The sequence below is a fragment of the Camelus bactrianus genome, chromosome 3 (assembly GCF_048773025.1).
Source record: "Camelus bactrianus isolate YW-2024 breed Bactrian camel chromosome 3, ASM4877302v1, whole genome shotgun sequence".
Classification (NCBI taxonomy): Eukaryota; Metazoa; Chordata; class Mammalia; order Artiodactyla; family Camelidae; genus Camelus; species Camelus bactrianus.
This window is the reverse complement of record NC_133541.1, coordinates 158,056,092-158,071,204: the sequence shown is the minus strand read 5'-3', so window position 1 is coordinate 158,071,204 and position 15,113 is coordinate 158,056,092. Positions and strand designations below refer to the sequence as shown.

At 39.4% G+C, this 15,113-nt stretch overlaps 1 protein-coding gene across 18 annotated transcripts in view; it reads left to right on the top strand.

Annotated features, from left to right (window-relative positions):
* LOC141577204 (trafficking protein particle complex subunit 9-like) overlaps positions 1–15,113 on the top strand; it is a 141,230-nt gene that overhangs the window by 99,150 nt on the left and 26,967 nt on the right. For 16 of the 18 annotated variants that reach the window (XR_012505955.1, XR_012505962.1, XR_012505963.1 and 13 more), the window contains 4 exons: positions 6,983–7,168; positions 7,916–8,123; positions 9,043–9,102; positions 9,633–9,853. The gene's annotated coding sequence lies outside the window, so the exon portion shown is untranslated. The remainder of the gene's footprint in view (positions 1–6,982; positions 7,169–7,915; positions 8,124–9,042; positions 9,103–9,632; positions 9,854–15,113) is intronic. The other 2 variants (XR_012505968.1, XR_012505969.1) reach the window with 2 other exon arrangements.

Here is a 15,113-nt window from a genome sequence, read left to right as displayed (position 1 = left end):
GGTACGTCCACACCGGTGAGAAGTGATGGATGACCACCTGTGTGAGGCATAGACAGGGTCTTACAAACTTCTTAAAATAACTTTAAAAGCTCTTCCATATGAGTGCATTTCATATGGGGTCCAGTTCATCACTAGTCACCCTGAGAGGGCAAATAATTGATGATGGCAGAAAGGACACGGAGGCATCAAAAAGGTCTCAGTCATTTTCCCTTTTTAAAGGATGTGGCAAAGTGTAATATATTTGAGCTGGTTTTTCACTGAACAATTTTTAGTGTTTTCTGCGACTCCCCAATGCCCCAAGGTTCCATGCAGCTGGGTGTCCCCTCAGAGCAGGTCTGTCAGAGCTTGCCCTGGGTAGACGCGGTGTCACGGGGAGCAGGACGGTCAGGGTCCGCAGCTCCTCCGAGCTCCGTCTCCTCATCCGCAGTGCCGGGATTCTCATCCATGTCTACTTAGTAGTGTTGCTGAGAATCACACGTGATGGTTATCAGGTGTGATTTGTGATTGTCTCTGTGATTGGCATATAGTCAATATTTGAAAGAAACACTTTTTTTTTTTACTATAATTGTAGCACATAGATTGCAGTGCTTTTTAGTCTGCTTTTTTTTTTATATAACTTTATTCTTATTTTTAAATATGAACTTATTTTTATTTATTTTTTTGGAGGTACTGGGGACTGAATCCAGGACATTGTTCATGCTAAGCAGGTGCTCTACAACTGAGTAATACACACCCTCCTTGTCTGCACTTGAAAATAAATATTTCAATACACAAAATAGCTCTTAAACACCATCATGGGACCTAGTCACTGTATAGAGAGTTGAACACGTATGCTTTTTCAATAAGAATAAATGTTGTTGAGACATACATTTCTGAATCTGTTAATGTGCTTAAAAACGATCATAGGTAGTGATAAACACGAATCTTTGATCCAGTACTTCTTAGGGTCTGTTTTGCCATCAAGTGAAATTACATTCTACAGAGAAAGCTAATTGGATCTCTTTGATATTTGGATGGTTTAGCAGATGATCAAGGCTTTCAAAAGCTGACAGATTTGTATTTTAAACTAACTACAAAGTTATCTTCTAGAAGTTGGAATTCCTAAACTTGTGAAGTGCCCAGTAATCCAGGGGGTATGTGTCTGTGTCTGTGTGAACGTTTGTGTGTGTGACTTCAGGAATCTAGAAATAAGTTTCATATGGACTTCTGATACCTTTCTCCTACAGTTCAAGGTATAGGCATATATTTACACAAATAAATTGATATTCTTTTGTCATTTGGCATATTGGTGGGAATAAGAGTTTCTCATACTTGTTTCAGAAGGGTTGGGGAGCATGAGCTCAGAAAACGGGAGGAGAAAGAGGCAGGGAGACACTTCACACTTTGTGCAGGATATGAGAAACAGTAGCTTTTTTTTCTCTTTTCTTCTAAAGCAAACTGACACTGAATTGTAACCTACTATTACCCAGAATTGCTTTTCTGATCAGATACAAGTGCCTCAGATTTTTCAAGGCAACATGAATGATGAAATGTGTTTTAGCAGTTATCATTAAAAGTAGTTTTATTTTTCAAGTAGAAGGCTATAGCCTGTTCTTCCAGCGGTACATGAAGTCCTCATTGATCTATGTACATGATCTATGTTCTTAGTTTCTTTGTTTTTTTTTTTTTAAGTGCTTGTTTCATTGTGGTGTGAATGAATGTTTAAAATTTCTGGATTTTGATCTTTAGAACATGCTGATTTATCAGAGCTGTTAAAAACCTGATTGTTCTTTGGTCCTTGTTTGTTGGGGCACCCTATTGATTTCTGTTGTCTGTTAAAGCGGGAAATGCTTCCTCTAGCCTGCAGATCATTAAGTGAATGGTTTGCAGTGTGCCTTTAAAATTATTTGAATGCATTGAGCATGTTTGTCCAGTGAATTCTGAATTAACTCATTCTATTCACTTTGCTTTGGTTCTGTGGCTTTTGCTCCTCTCCACAAGAATTTGAATTCTCTGTTGCATTTTGTATACGTGTTCTTAACAGGGGAAGAAATTTTGCATTTTTTACAGAGGTGGCTTTTCCTATCCCCTCTGAATGCCTTCTATAATTGATACAATAGTAATCTGTTATTGCAGTGCATAATTCTTTCATAAACTATTTTTTGGCATAATCAGAAACAATGACAAAGTATGATAATAAAAAATATGAAAACCTTCCTTCCTTTGAAGAATAGAAATCAGGTGGTCAGGCTCACGCATGCTTTGTGCCTGACACACTTACTCTCATGTCATTGTGTATCATGATTCGGAGATGGAGTTGCTCCAGGTTTATAAATTTTTGTTTTAACATTTGTGTTGAATTCTTTCTCCAGGCTGATGTTTCCTGTTGGTTTTGTGGAAAGAGTAGAAGGGAAACAAATCCTTTGTTTTGTTTTCAGGAGGCCTGAGTTGATGAGAAAAGTGTTGAGGGTGGGCTGAGGAAAAGAGTGACACTCCCTCTCCTCCCAGCTGAAATTGATAAACAAAGAAATCAATTAAGTGTATCTGTATTTGACCAATAGAAGTTAGAGAGCCCAAAATGGCTAGATATGCCCAATGGAAATTACTGAATTCACCTGCAGAATTATGTGCTTTACCAAGTAGAAGCAACTTAGAGCAATCAGAAAAATCAGTAATATGATGAGATATAAAAGGAATATTATATCTTTTATTTCTGAAACTTTTCTACGGTAAGTTGTGTAGAGCTAAAATTAAGTTGCAAGCACCAGGAGTTAAGAGTGTGGGTAGTTCTGTAGGATCGTTATTCACGGATGTGCCTAGACCCTGCTAGAGTGGCTGAAGATGGCAGGAAAAGACCCAGAGGCAGGATTTGTCATCCTAGGGTGTCCTCCATAATGGTTCCATGTGGGACCCCATGATTGGTTTAACAAATTGTAACACACTCCAGCCTCCTGTGAACTTTAAGAAGAAAAATATATGCTTAAAAACTGCTTTGCAAGCAAGTGCCTGTACATCCTCACTCCAGTCTCCTTGCCTTAAAAAGCAGAGACAATGCTTTGCTTGCATAGTTGAGCTTTTAGATAGCACTCTGCTGGTTGCAAAGCAAGGACCGAGGCCCTCAGCTATAAACGCTGAGCTTGTGTGCTGTTAGATAGTCTATGATCCACAGAACAAGGACCTGGCTGGTCTGGTGGTCTGCTTTGTAATTCACATATCTAAAAATGTATCTTGCTCCCCTCACCCCATGACTTCCCTAAAGATACACTAATCCTTTGTACTCATTGTGTATTCTACAATCTCTGCTTCATACTGTCTTTCCCGAAGTTCCTATTACTATCACACAACTGTTAATGAATTTTTCCTTTGATTATACACAATAAATAAGGGTGCAATTGAGAGGCTCGTGGAGTTGGCTCCCTACTCCCTCTCGATTTATTGACTTTTTCCACAGAGACTTGAATAATCATTCCATGTCGGTAAGAATTCTGCCAGCCAACCCACAGTTCCAGGTGAGAAGGATGCAGGTTTATCTCTCCTACCCGATGGAGAGAGAGGAGAGAATTGAGATATGCTCCCCCATGGTCCCTTCCTGTCCCACGGCCACTGCAGTTCACCTGCAGCCTTCTGGCCTCTGCTCAGAGGGCCTCTGTCCCAGGACTGACTGCAGCTTTTTCTTCCCTTGTCAACATTTCCTGTGCCTTTCAGAAGTTGGTCTCTTCTCTGCAATTCAACCCTGGTAGATGTGATGGTGGTCAGCGTGCTGGTGGGCAGTCCTTTGGGGACTCCCAGGAGACATGCTGATTCTCCTGAGTCTCTCAATCGGGGTTACAGAACAGTCGAGCACCGAAGGAAGCCCATTCACGTGAGGTCAACAGAGCATTTTATCACTTTCATTTTATTTTTAAATTTTCAGTGGAGAATTTATTTGTAGCAAACTGTTCCAGATATTCGGCCGCCTGCTTTCCTCACCACCATTTCCTTGTTGGCTCTGGTGCTTGTTTTAAGAACCAGGTTTCTTCTCTGGTCATTTGTAGCAGCTGGGCTTGCCGAATCCTTGATCTGCATTTGAAGCAGAATGCTTCTTCCTGATGTGAAACAGATTTTCTTATTTCTGAATATTTCGTGTACACTCAGCAACTGTTTCAAGTGAAATGCTCTTGTCCAATTTCGGTTAACTCACATTTGCTTATCTCCTACTTTCATGCTGAGGGCAGTTTCTTCTTCCTCTAATAAAAGTTAGCAATTTGCATTTACTAGGGAAGGTACTGGCCCGAGGTGCTTTTTTTCTTACCAGTTTTAATACAATTCACCCATTTAAATATACAGTCGTTTTTACTCTATGCCCAGAATTGTGCATCCCATTTAATCTTAGAATATTTTCATTCCCCCAACAGGAAGCCCCGTATGCATAAGCAGTCATTCCCATCTTCCCCATCCTCCCCCAGCCCCAAGGAGCCACTCTTCTCTCTCTGTGGATTTGCCTGTGCTGGACATTTCATTTAAATCGAGTCACTTCATGTAAGTTTAACCGTCTATTGTGACTGACTTATTTCACACTGAGTAACGTTATCAAAGTTTGTCCACGTTGTGGCCTGTGTCAGTACTCTATGCTTTGCTATTGCTGAATAATATTCCACTGTATGGCTGGGCCCCACTGTTTACCCATTCATCAGGTGATAGGCAATTGGGTTGTTTCTGCTTTTTGGCTGTGATGAGTAGTGTCGCCATGAATATTCCTGTAGGAATTTTTATGTGGATATTTGTTTTCAGTTCTCTTACGTCTGTGCCCAGACAGCAGAGTTGCTGGGTCATTCAGAAACCAAATGTTCAACTCTCTGAGGACCTGCCAGGCTGTTTTCCAAAGTGGCCACGCTGTGTTACGTCCTCACCAGAAAGGGCTGTGCGCTCCGCTTCCTCTGTGTCATTATTAGTGCTTGTTACACTTTTTTTTATTATAACCTATTGTTGTGAGTGTGAAGCGGTTTCTCCTAGTGGGTTTGACTTGATTTCCCTTACAGCTAAAGATATTGAACATCGTTTCTTTGTGCTTATTGGCCATTTGTATATTTTCCTTGAAAAATACCATTTCAGATCCTTTATTCACCTTTTAATTGAGTTGCCTTTTTATTGTTGAGTTGTAGGAGGTACTTTTTTTTTTTATAGATACAAATTCCTTATCAGATAAATGATTTGAAAAAAATTTCTCCTGTGTGTTGTTTTTTCACTTTCTGGATGGTGCCCTTTGAAGCAAAGTTTTAAATTTTGATGAACTCCAATTTATCTCTGTTTTCTTTGTTCCTTGTGCTTTTGGGGTATTATTTAAAATCTGAGGTATTTTATTTAAAATTTTATATATAAAATAACTTAATTCGTAGGACCGTTCTAGGAGATGGGTGCGGTTGTTGTCCCCAGTGTATGGATAGAAGACTGAGATGCAGAAAATTTCTCTGAAATATCAGTTTCACAGCTACCCAGTGCTGTGGGAGTTCAGGCACTCATGTTCGTCCCAAACATCTGTGATCCTCACCACTATGCTCCACTACTGCCTGGAATCGTTAATGAAAACGTCTTTCCTTTTTTGATTCCTTGTTAGTTTGTTTTCTCATTGGGGACCTCATCTCCTCATTTTCCTTTCGGATATCAGTGTAGGTTTATTTTAGGTTTCATGTAGTCAGAAGCATTTCTATCAGTTAACTTCTTTATTACTCACTCTCCAGTGATGATTGTTGCTAGTTGATCTAATCAAGTCATGCTTAAGTCTTTCCTTCTCATGACACTAAAAACAGTCATGACTTACAGAATGCTAAAAGCAGAAAGTACTTGATTGATTTTATTTTGCTACCCAATCAAACCAATCAAATAAAAACCCGCTGTTGACACAGATTATAAGCCCTCCAGGATAGGGTCACTGTCTTCCTTGTGTTTCATTTATTTGGTCACAGTGTCTGGATAGTGCCTTGCTGTTCAGCAGTTTTGTTAGGAAACGGTGCTCGTGAATCATTGTAAGGACAAAATTTTGACAACAGACTGTTGTTCATTTCACAAGGGAAAAGATAATATAGAAATACTGCTCAGATCTATTTTAAAATTAAGCTTGGAATTTTGAGAACAATTCAAGAAACCATACAAAGATTTTTCACTAATTTTAGATCTATCTTAAACACATTATGGTTGCATAGCAGAGTAACTTATCAAGTAGATTTGACAAGAGGAGTGTATTATTGATTTTTTGTTTTATTTGAAATATTCTATCTGTGATAAAGTAATCAGTGCCTATAAATGAACAAATATGTTTGTATTTCTACGCAACATGGGAGCAGACTTCATATGTTTCTATATAATATATATGACTGTGTGTTTTAATCTGTCTGTCAGTGTTTTTATAGTTTTTCAGCAATGTTGTAACATTAGAATTCTAAGAAATTCACTCCCGATACTACTGCAGTTTGTACTGTGTATCCTGTCTTATGTATGGGATTCCACTGTCCCCTAAGTGAGGAATTTCCTCTCCTATTGAGTTAGAAGCAGATTTAAAGGAACTGTGATTTCTAGGCGTTTGCTCTCCATGTGTTTGCACTTGGGTGTCAATCACAATTTTCCCTTTCTTGAGTTTTCATTGTTCAATTAGAATTTTTGAAAATAACTATTAATATGTTTCACTAGTCTCCCTAGTAACTTGATGTTTTTGTGCTTTTCAGTTTTCAAATTATGAAAATTGTAAATGCACACATGTTTTTAAGTAGTCCTTTTTCACTAGATATTTGTTTACCTCTTTATAGTTAAAATAATTTTTTTCCCAATGAATGAATCACTGTGCATGTTTTACAAGATACCTTTCTTTTTATTTTTCTTATTCTAACAGGTATATTCATTGTAGAGAATTTTGAAAATAAGGATAAACCCAGTAATAACTTAAAAATGGCCTCTAATCTCACCTGGAGATACAGTTGTATGGTTTGAAATTGAGAATTACAAGTCCTCTCATTTTTTTCTTTTTTTCAAGTACGTTTTTGTTACTGAGTCCCTCGAATTCCCATATGAATAGTAGCAGCAGCTAGTCAGTTACTGCAGAGGAGCCCGCTGGGATTGTGATCGAGACCACGTTGAGTATACAGATCGCTCTGGGGAGCACTGCCATCCCAAGAGCGCTGTCATCTGATCCAGGAATGTGCGTGGTGTGTCTGTCCAGGTATTTAGGTCTTCTTTAATTTTTTTCAACAATGCGTAGAGTTTACATAGTATTATTTTACCTTATTTTTTTGCCTTTATACTGAGTACAATTGTGCAAGGTACCAGGATCAGAATTGTATTATAGCCCCGCCACTTGCTGCCACCATGGACGCTGCACTCTTGCTTTGCCCTGTGTAAAATCTTGCACAAAATAGGACCTAAGTAACTCTCTCTTGAATGAATGATTATATGATAGCTGGATGATGCTGGAGAGTCCTTGTGATGATGTCTTTTTCCCAGACTTTCCCCTCTTCTTAACTATGCCTTTTCTCTTCCTTTCCTCCAGCCTCGGTTTCAGCCTGCCTGTGGCATTGATTTTCCCTGAGTGTGGACTCTTCCTTTAACTAGTTCACGATAATGTTTCATGCGGGCTATGAAAACTTGCTAGATGTCAAGAAATAGCAAATTCACTGCATGCTAGTATTTTTAGTCTGTGGTATTATATTATCCATTGAAATTAAATCAGGCTGACACCCTGAGCTCTTTTCTCCTTCCTACGGGTGATACTTCTCTGGTTGCTGTCTGTGCCCTTCCCCCAGACATGGTTTTGGAGTTGAGTAAGTCACCATCAGTGGAGCTCTCTCTTTAAAGATGAAGAGAACATTTGCTCCTTCTCCCTGGTTGGGGACTGGATGAGATGAAGTAACAGATAAAGAATGGAGCCCCATCTCATTCTGACCCCCGCTCTTTCCGTTCCTTTCTCCAGGGGAAAAGAGTACAATTCAAAAATATAAAGATTGTGAGCTAATGAGATAGACAAGACAACCGAACATTTGTTAAATATCCTTTCATGCCGGAAACAAATGTATTATACACACAAAAAGCACACAAATCACGGTAGTACTGCGGTTACAAACGTGGGTCCGAGTTCGAGTCCTGCTCTGGAGTGACCAGTCCTGTGAGATGGAGAACTGGTAGGTCGGCTTAGCCTCTCCCGGACTTGTTTTCTGTCCTGCAGAGATGGGGCTCGCTAGGCGTCCCTCTCCCGTAGAGGTGCTGTGGGGTGTAAATGGCGTGCGTGGGCAGCCCGAGCACAGCTGCTCATTCCTCGTAAGGGCAGGATAGCATCGCTTTTGCGATGACAGCTTTATGACCATCCCGTGTAGACTCTTAGTGCTCCGAAGGGATGCCTTGTGGTTTGGAGATGGGATTCTCACTTCTGTAAATACCCAAGGATTGTGTTATTGGGCCGTGCTGATTTGAATCTATTCTTTAGAAAGTACATATTGTAGATATATTTTTCAAGCATGCATGCTTTTTTCTTTTATTATTTATAGTTCTACCCTCTCATCTCTTGGTGTGACTTTTCATGGAATCCAGGAAACAGTCCTAAGCCACCTGCCTCTTCACACTTCTCCGTGGTGGTTTTCTTCCCTGACTAGAAGAGGGTTCTGCATAGGAAATTTTCTTTGTTCCCCTTTTCTTGGAGTCACTCTGTCTCCCCAACTCTCACCTGTCCATCTGTCCATTTCTCTACCCACTGATTCTTCTGACTTGTTCCAAAAAGCATTTCAGGCAGCTTACAGAAGAACAGATACCAAATAAACAGGTGAGAAAATGGGGCCAAGTTCAGACAGTGAGGCTAGGAGGCGAGCCTGTGTGAGAGTTGCAGGCGTGAGACACACGCCTCAGGCCTGTGACTTATAAGATCGACAGCAACAGTGTGCCTGAGGCTCCCAGCAGACACAGGGAAACAGGGTTTGTGGGAGATGCTCACTGGCTGTGAAATAAATAAGTGGCTTAGGAGATGCCCAGCCTTTCCAGCTACTAAGGCTTAGGAGAATATTTTGAGTTTCTTCCAAAATCAGAGTATTGCATCTTTTCTTTTTTCAGAGTTCTATGTATAGTTGGTTACATTCTATACCTGGAAATTTCTCCAAAACTGCTTCCCACGTGAGTCCCATGGCTCGGGAATGGGGTGGTTCTGCTCATTGACGGGTGTAGGCCAGAAACAGAAAATGACAGCCTCAAAGGAGCCTGGGATTTGTCAGTTATGTTTTGTCAGTGCTGTAGATTTCAGAAAACGCTTTCACCGTTTCTCTCCATCTGAGGTGGCAGCGTGCTCTCTTAGCAGCATAAGGAGCTCAGGGCCACGGGATGGTGGGGGCTGACTGCACTGCTATCAAGACAGATGTGCCAGTCACTGCAGGCGTGGTGATTTTACATAGTGCATTTCATGTTCTTTAATAGGTTTCAACAGGTAGTTAATTAACTGAGTTAATTAATATTTAAGAAATATGATGCTTTGTTGAAAAGACAGTTATAGGCAAAATATAAGTTGTGAACCCTTTAAAAACGGTTTCATTACTGAAATTTTAATAGGGAAGATTTAGTTTATCTTATTTACACCTCTCTTCAAAAGTAACAAAGAAAGAAGACAGAAAAAGCAGAGGATGATTTCTGTTCTTCCTCTCGGCTTGCAGGTGCCCTCACCTCCAGTGGCATCCATCCAGACACCAGCACTGACACTGGCCGTGCTCACAACTGCCTTAGCCCTGAAGACACAACTGACAAATAGAAGGGGGCTACGCCCTAAGACAGCAGGTGCTCTTACTTTGTGGGTCCTTATGTAACTGCGCGGTGTTATTCAGGATCGCCCGTTCTACACTTTGTGACGCTGCTGCCGTGTCTCCTAGTTATTTCTGTAAGTACTAGTGTAATTTTTTCAATGTGTGGTACTAGACATCTAAAAATGCTTTTTTCAGATGAAAAATAATGTGTATTTAATATAATAAGTCTGAAAAAAGGGACAAAAGTGTCTATCCTGGTCCCACTACTCAGAGATAATAATTAACACTTTAACATCTATTTTCTGTTCTTTTCATCAGTGTGTATTACATCTGTCATAAAAACCAGCGAGCACTCTGTGCCTGTTAACTGTGTGGAGACATCCATTTTCCATTCGGCTTATTACACGTTTTTCTACAGTATTCTCTCTCCCCTGGCATGATTTTTAATGACCAGTATAGCATTCTGTCTTGTGGAGGCATCGTCCATTTTACTTCGGACTTAAATAAACTTTTAAATTCCAAGTATATTTAACTGAAATACTGAAAAGAGAACTGTGGTGGTACCGAAAGGCCCCTACATCCCTTCCCCTTTTTTTCCTGAGAGTAAAAACTGCTGACAATGTGGTGTATATATTTTATGACCTTTATGCCTGTCATATATATATATACACATACATACATACATGTATATGAGAAATCTATGTATATGTGTGTGTATATATGCTGTATTGAAAAATAAGGCCACACTATATGTTTTGTGCAGCTCGGTTTATTCACTGAGGTGTATATCATAGACGTCCTCCCACTCCAGACTCACCCGGTCCTTTCAGATAGAGTAGAGGGGTCTCCTGATGTGCAGTAGATTTGGTCTCTTGTGTAAGGACACCTTTGGTGGGAGAGTACTGTGGACAAGGCCTTGGACCACGCCAAAACGCCTGCCCCTTAGTGCCCACAGCTCGCCTTGATTTACCGCATCATTGTCTTGATGGTGGATACTTAAGTTTTCTCCATTTTCCACTGTCAGAAAGGGTGTTTGACTGGCGTCCTTCTTGTACAAACATTCCTGTGATCTTGTATGAGTATTCCTTTAGTTAAGGTTTCTGGAAATTTAGTCCCTGGATGTGACAATTACATACATCACAGGCTCCTTTCAAGTGACTCTAGAAATTCCTTCTCCTGTGGGGAATGAAAAGATGTAGAATAACTTATGTAACCAATTCTCTATCGCTGGATATGATTTCACTTCAGCTTTTCTTCCCACCATTGTAAAAAGTGCTGTGTAAATGCTCTGATGAGTAAATATTTTTGAACTGATTTTTTTCTAAACGAAACGATTCCTAGAAGGGGAGTTGAATCTGTGTGTACACACGTTTATCAGAGTTTACATATCCATTGACATGTCGTCCTCCAAACACGTTGCTCACAGTTTGTTCTCTCACAGATGGACACTAGCTAGAACAACTTTTAAAAATATTTGCCAATATGATGAGCAAAAGTGCTTTTTCATTGTTTTAGTTTGCATTTGATGACCAATGAGGTATTCAGCATTTTTCACTTATTAGCCATCTGACTTTTAAAACGTGAATGATCCCTTTTGTCCTTCGCACACAGTTAAGTGAGGGAGCTTCTTGTTGCTTTGTGACAGCTCTTTGTATGTTATGAACATTAACCCCTTGACTTCATCAATATGTATCACGCAGTTTTTACTTGTCATTTCTTGCCTTTCATTTTATTCAGTAGGTTTACTTTTATTGTGGCCCAAAATATACTTAAGATAGTAAATGTCTTCTTTTTGGGTTTTATTTTTGGTATTATTTTAGAAATACTTTCTTATAATGGTACAAATCTCTTCTGTAGGTTTTTTAATCTCTAAGATGGAGATGATAATAGTACTTGTTATAGTGAGGAGAAGTTGAATTAATATGAGCAAAGAGTTGCATTTGCTGTTATTAGTACTTTTTAATATTTACATCACTATCTGTAATTTTTCTTTGGTCATTATGACAGGAATAGAATTTGTTCTTTCCAGGTGATTCTCTGATTTTCCCAGGACAATTATTGAATTCATACTTTGCTCTTTGATTTGAAATCCCACATGCACAAAATACTTATGTACACTAAAGTCTCTTTTTGAGCTCATGGTTTATTTCTGTCAATCTTACTTTATTACTCCAGCACCATAACTTACATATTGTAAAAATTTATTTAATATCTGACAGTGTAATTTTTTTTTTGATTCTTTTCTTCCATCCCAATTTTTCTTGGCTAGTATTATGACTTTATTATTCCTGAAGAATTCTAAAATACTTTGTTCAAGTTAAAGAATAAAAACAGATAAGGGTTTTCATAGGATTTTTTAGTAAGTTTTGAATTATCTTTAAAAGAGCATTCATTTTACAAAGCTGCTTTCCTCCATGCAATATGTTGATGTCTCTACATTCACATCTCTTAATTTACCCCTCAGTATAGTCCTGTATTTTTCTCCATGTACAACATGGGCATTATTTTTGAGTTTAGCCCAGATTATTGTTTATGTTTTACTTAATTTTGTAAGTGAGAATTTTTTGCAATTATATTTTTTAACTCTTCAAACTGACACCTAGGAAGGCAGATTCGGATTGTCAATACTCACTTTGTAATTTGTCATTTAAAATTGTAAGTATTAAATACTTGTTCCAGAATCCTTTCTTTTCTGTTTTTCAAAATTTGTTTCCAAGATTATCAAAGTGGTCGTAGCTAAGTAGTGTATTTGGGGAGACTGATGGAGAGAGGTAGTGTGGCTCATGTACAAACTGTGAGCATTTTCATGGCTGCCTTTAGGCTGGAGAGGCCTCCGAAGAGCCCAGGTTAGACCAGGGATGGCTTTTTATGCACTTGAAAGCCAGCATTCCTGCCTTTGTGGAGAAGCCTGTTGGGCGTGACAGGTAGATGATCAAGGTCCGATGGAGGCCATTGGCTGCACAGAGCGCTGTGACTGTGAGAACTGGCGACCATTAACATGGGAAATGCTTGGCGCCAGGAACACTGCAGAGGAGCTGGGGAGCCTGTGTGTTAAGGATTTTCCAGTCCTGGGAGTGAGAAGAGCAGACTCTGCATTCAGATCTGAGTTTGAATTCATCCTCTCTTGTTTAATGGTCCTCTGACTTTTGTCAAGTTATATATCCGCTTTGAACTCCTGTTTTCTTGTGTCTCAAAATAGGAGAATTACGGCCTGCTGCTAGAGTGTTTGATCAGGGTAAATGATTTGTGTCTATAAGATGCCACGTACTGTCACAAGTTCAGTGAGAAATGGGCTGTTGCCTCTTCTGCAACTCAGTGTTCGACAACACACCTGGGGAAAGCCAGTCCCTAATTTGTGTGTGATGCAAGTAGGAACAAAATTAATGTCTTGCCTTTCGCTAGCAGTATTCTTACTCCTTTGCTTCATTTACTTCTTTCCTCCTTTCATTTCCCCTTTCCCCTCCTCCACCAAAAGAACCTGAGAATATCTCAGAACACTAGATTCAAATTACTTTAAAGGTTGTCTCATCCTCATGAAATGACAGTAACATAAAAAAATCTGTACACATCCCAGAATTCATTGTATTTGATTTACGCACACACGCGCGCGCACACACACACACACACAATCAGGCTACCTCCCACTTACAGAGGAAGAAGAACCACTTATTCTGAGTTTTCATTCACTGTCCGTGAGAGCAAAGTGTCTTATGCAGACTTTCACCTGGCTTCATGCATGGTGTTTTTAGTTGGATTTCTGCGTTGTGGCCATAGAATTATTCTCCTAACAGAAGAGAGGAAGTGGAGACATAGACATTCTGCTCAGATATTGGTGTCATCATATTTGAGTTGGGAAGGACTTAAGACAGCATAGAGTCGTATCTGTTTATGGGTGAGAATCCATGATAGTGTAACTTGGACAAGAACCTGGATCTTCTGCCATCGTGCCCACGAGGGTGAAGAGGCAACTTGGTGGGGGATGGCAGTGATCCTTCTTGCTTGAGTTCCAGGGTCTTGCTAGTTTTCATTGCTCACCTGCCTTTAGTTAAGGTCCATGTGGCCTCTCATGGGAAGGTCACGCTGTTCTGATAAATAAAGTTACTAATCAGCAAAAAGCTCTGGACCCACTCATATTTCCCAGAGTTTTTTCTGCTGAGCTGCTGACACTTTATATAAATGAGACCTAAGAAACTACTGGATATAAAATCCTTTGTGTTATCCTCGAGTTCCATAGGAATGGGGTGCTGTCTCAGGCTGTCTAAGGCTAGATCTGAATAAAGATAGGGTGATAGGCTTTGCTGCTGGACCCTCCACAATCAAATGTGTTTTCCACCTTAGTGTTTAGAATCAGGCAGATGAGCTCAAATCTTGCCTTTACCAGTTATTAGCTTAGTGACCTTGGGGAAGAAACTGTACTTAATTGTGTTCAATTTTCTTTGTTTGTAAATAAGTTAAGTATTTATTTTAAGGTTTTTGATTTAGAGTTGAATGAGTTAATTTCCTCATTTATACCTAAAATACATATCGCGTGGCTCTATGATGGTGCCTTGGTTGTTGATTACTAAGGCACTCGGCAGGGAGAAAGGGGGTGGGGGACCCCTGGATTCTAGAGCTTATTATATTCCAGGATATGCTTGTAAAAGACTGGATGTGCAGTGGATTTTTAGTAAATATCCATTCCTTTCCTAATCCGCATTGATTGTGTATATATCTTTATATTAATATATGAACAAATTTATAATGCAATTTAAATCTTTCTGTAGAATTTAAAATATGTAGTTGTAACAAAAATACGTGAAATAAAATGATTTCACTTTTATTTTCTTTTCAATAAGCAAAACAAAATAAAATAGAAAAGAAAAAAAAAGGTTTGAAGGAGTAGAAATAACTTTCTTTCCATAGAATCAATTCCCTAACAAAGGTTTTTTGGTTGTGTTGTTAAACAGCATATAAAATTGATAGGTTGTGACATATTGGAAATGAGGAAACAGTGGAGACATACTACCTCCAATGAAGTCATTTAGTTACCACGTCAAAACTAGTTCTGCTTCCTGAATGACAGGCCAGTAAATCGGGAGATGAGGTGTTAGAGCAAGGAATAGTGACTTTATTTGAAAAGCTGGCAGACCCAGAAGATGGCATACTGATATCCTGGAGAACCCTCTTCCCCAAGTCAGAATTCAGTCTCCTTTTTTACTAAAAAGGGGCGGGGGTGTGGTTGGTTGTTGCAAACTTCTTGCTGTACGAATTGATTTCCTTGGAATCCTTTGTTCTTGCAGCTGTCCATGTGGGTCAAATGATGGCACCCCTGTAAAACCTCAAAAAAACAAAGTTTATTCTTTATTTTGCAACTTGCCATCTCTACATAAGTGTAGAAGAGCTAACATCCTTAAA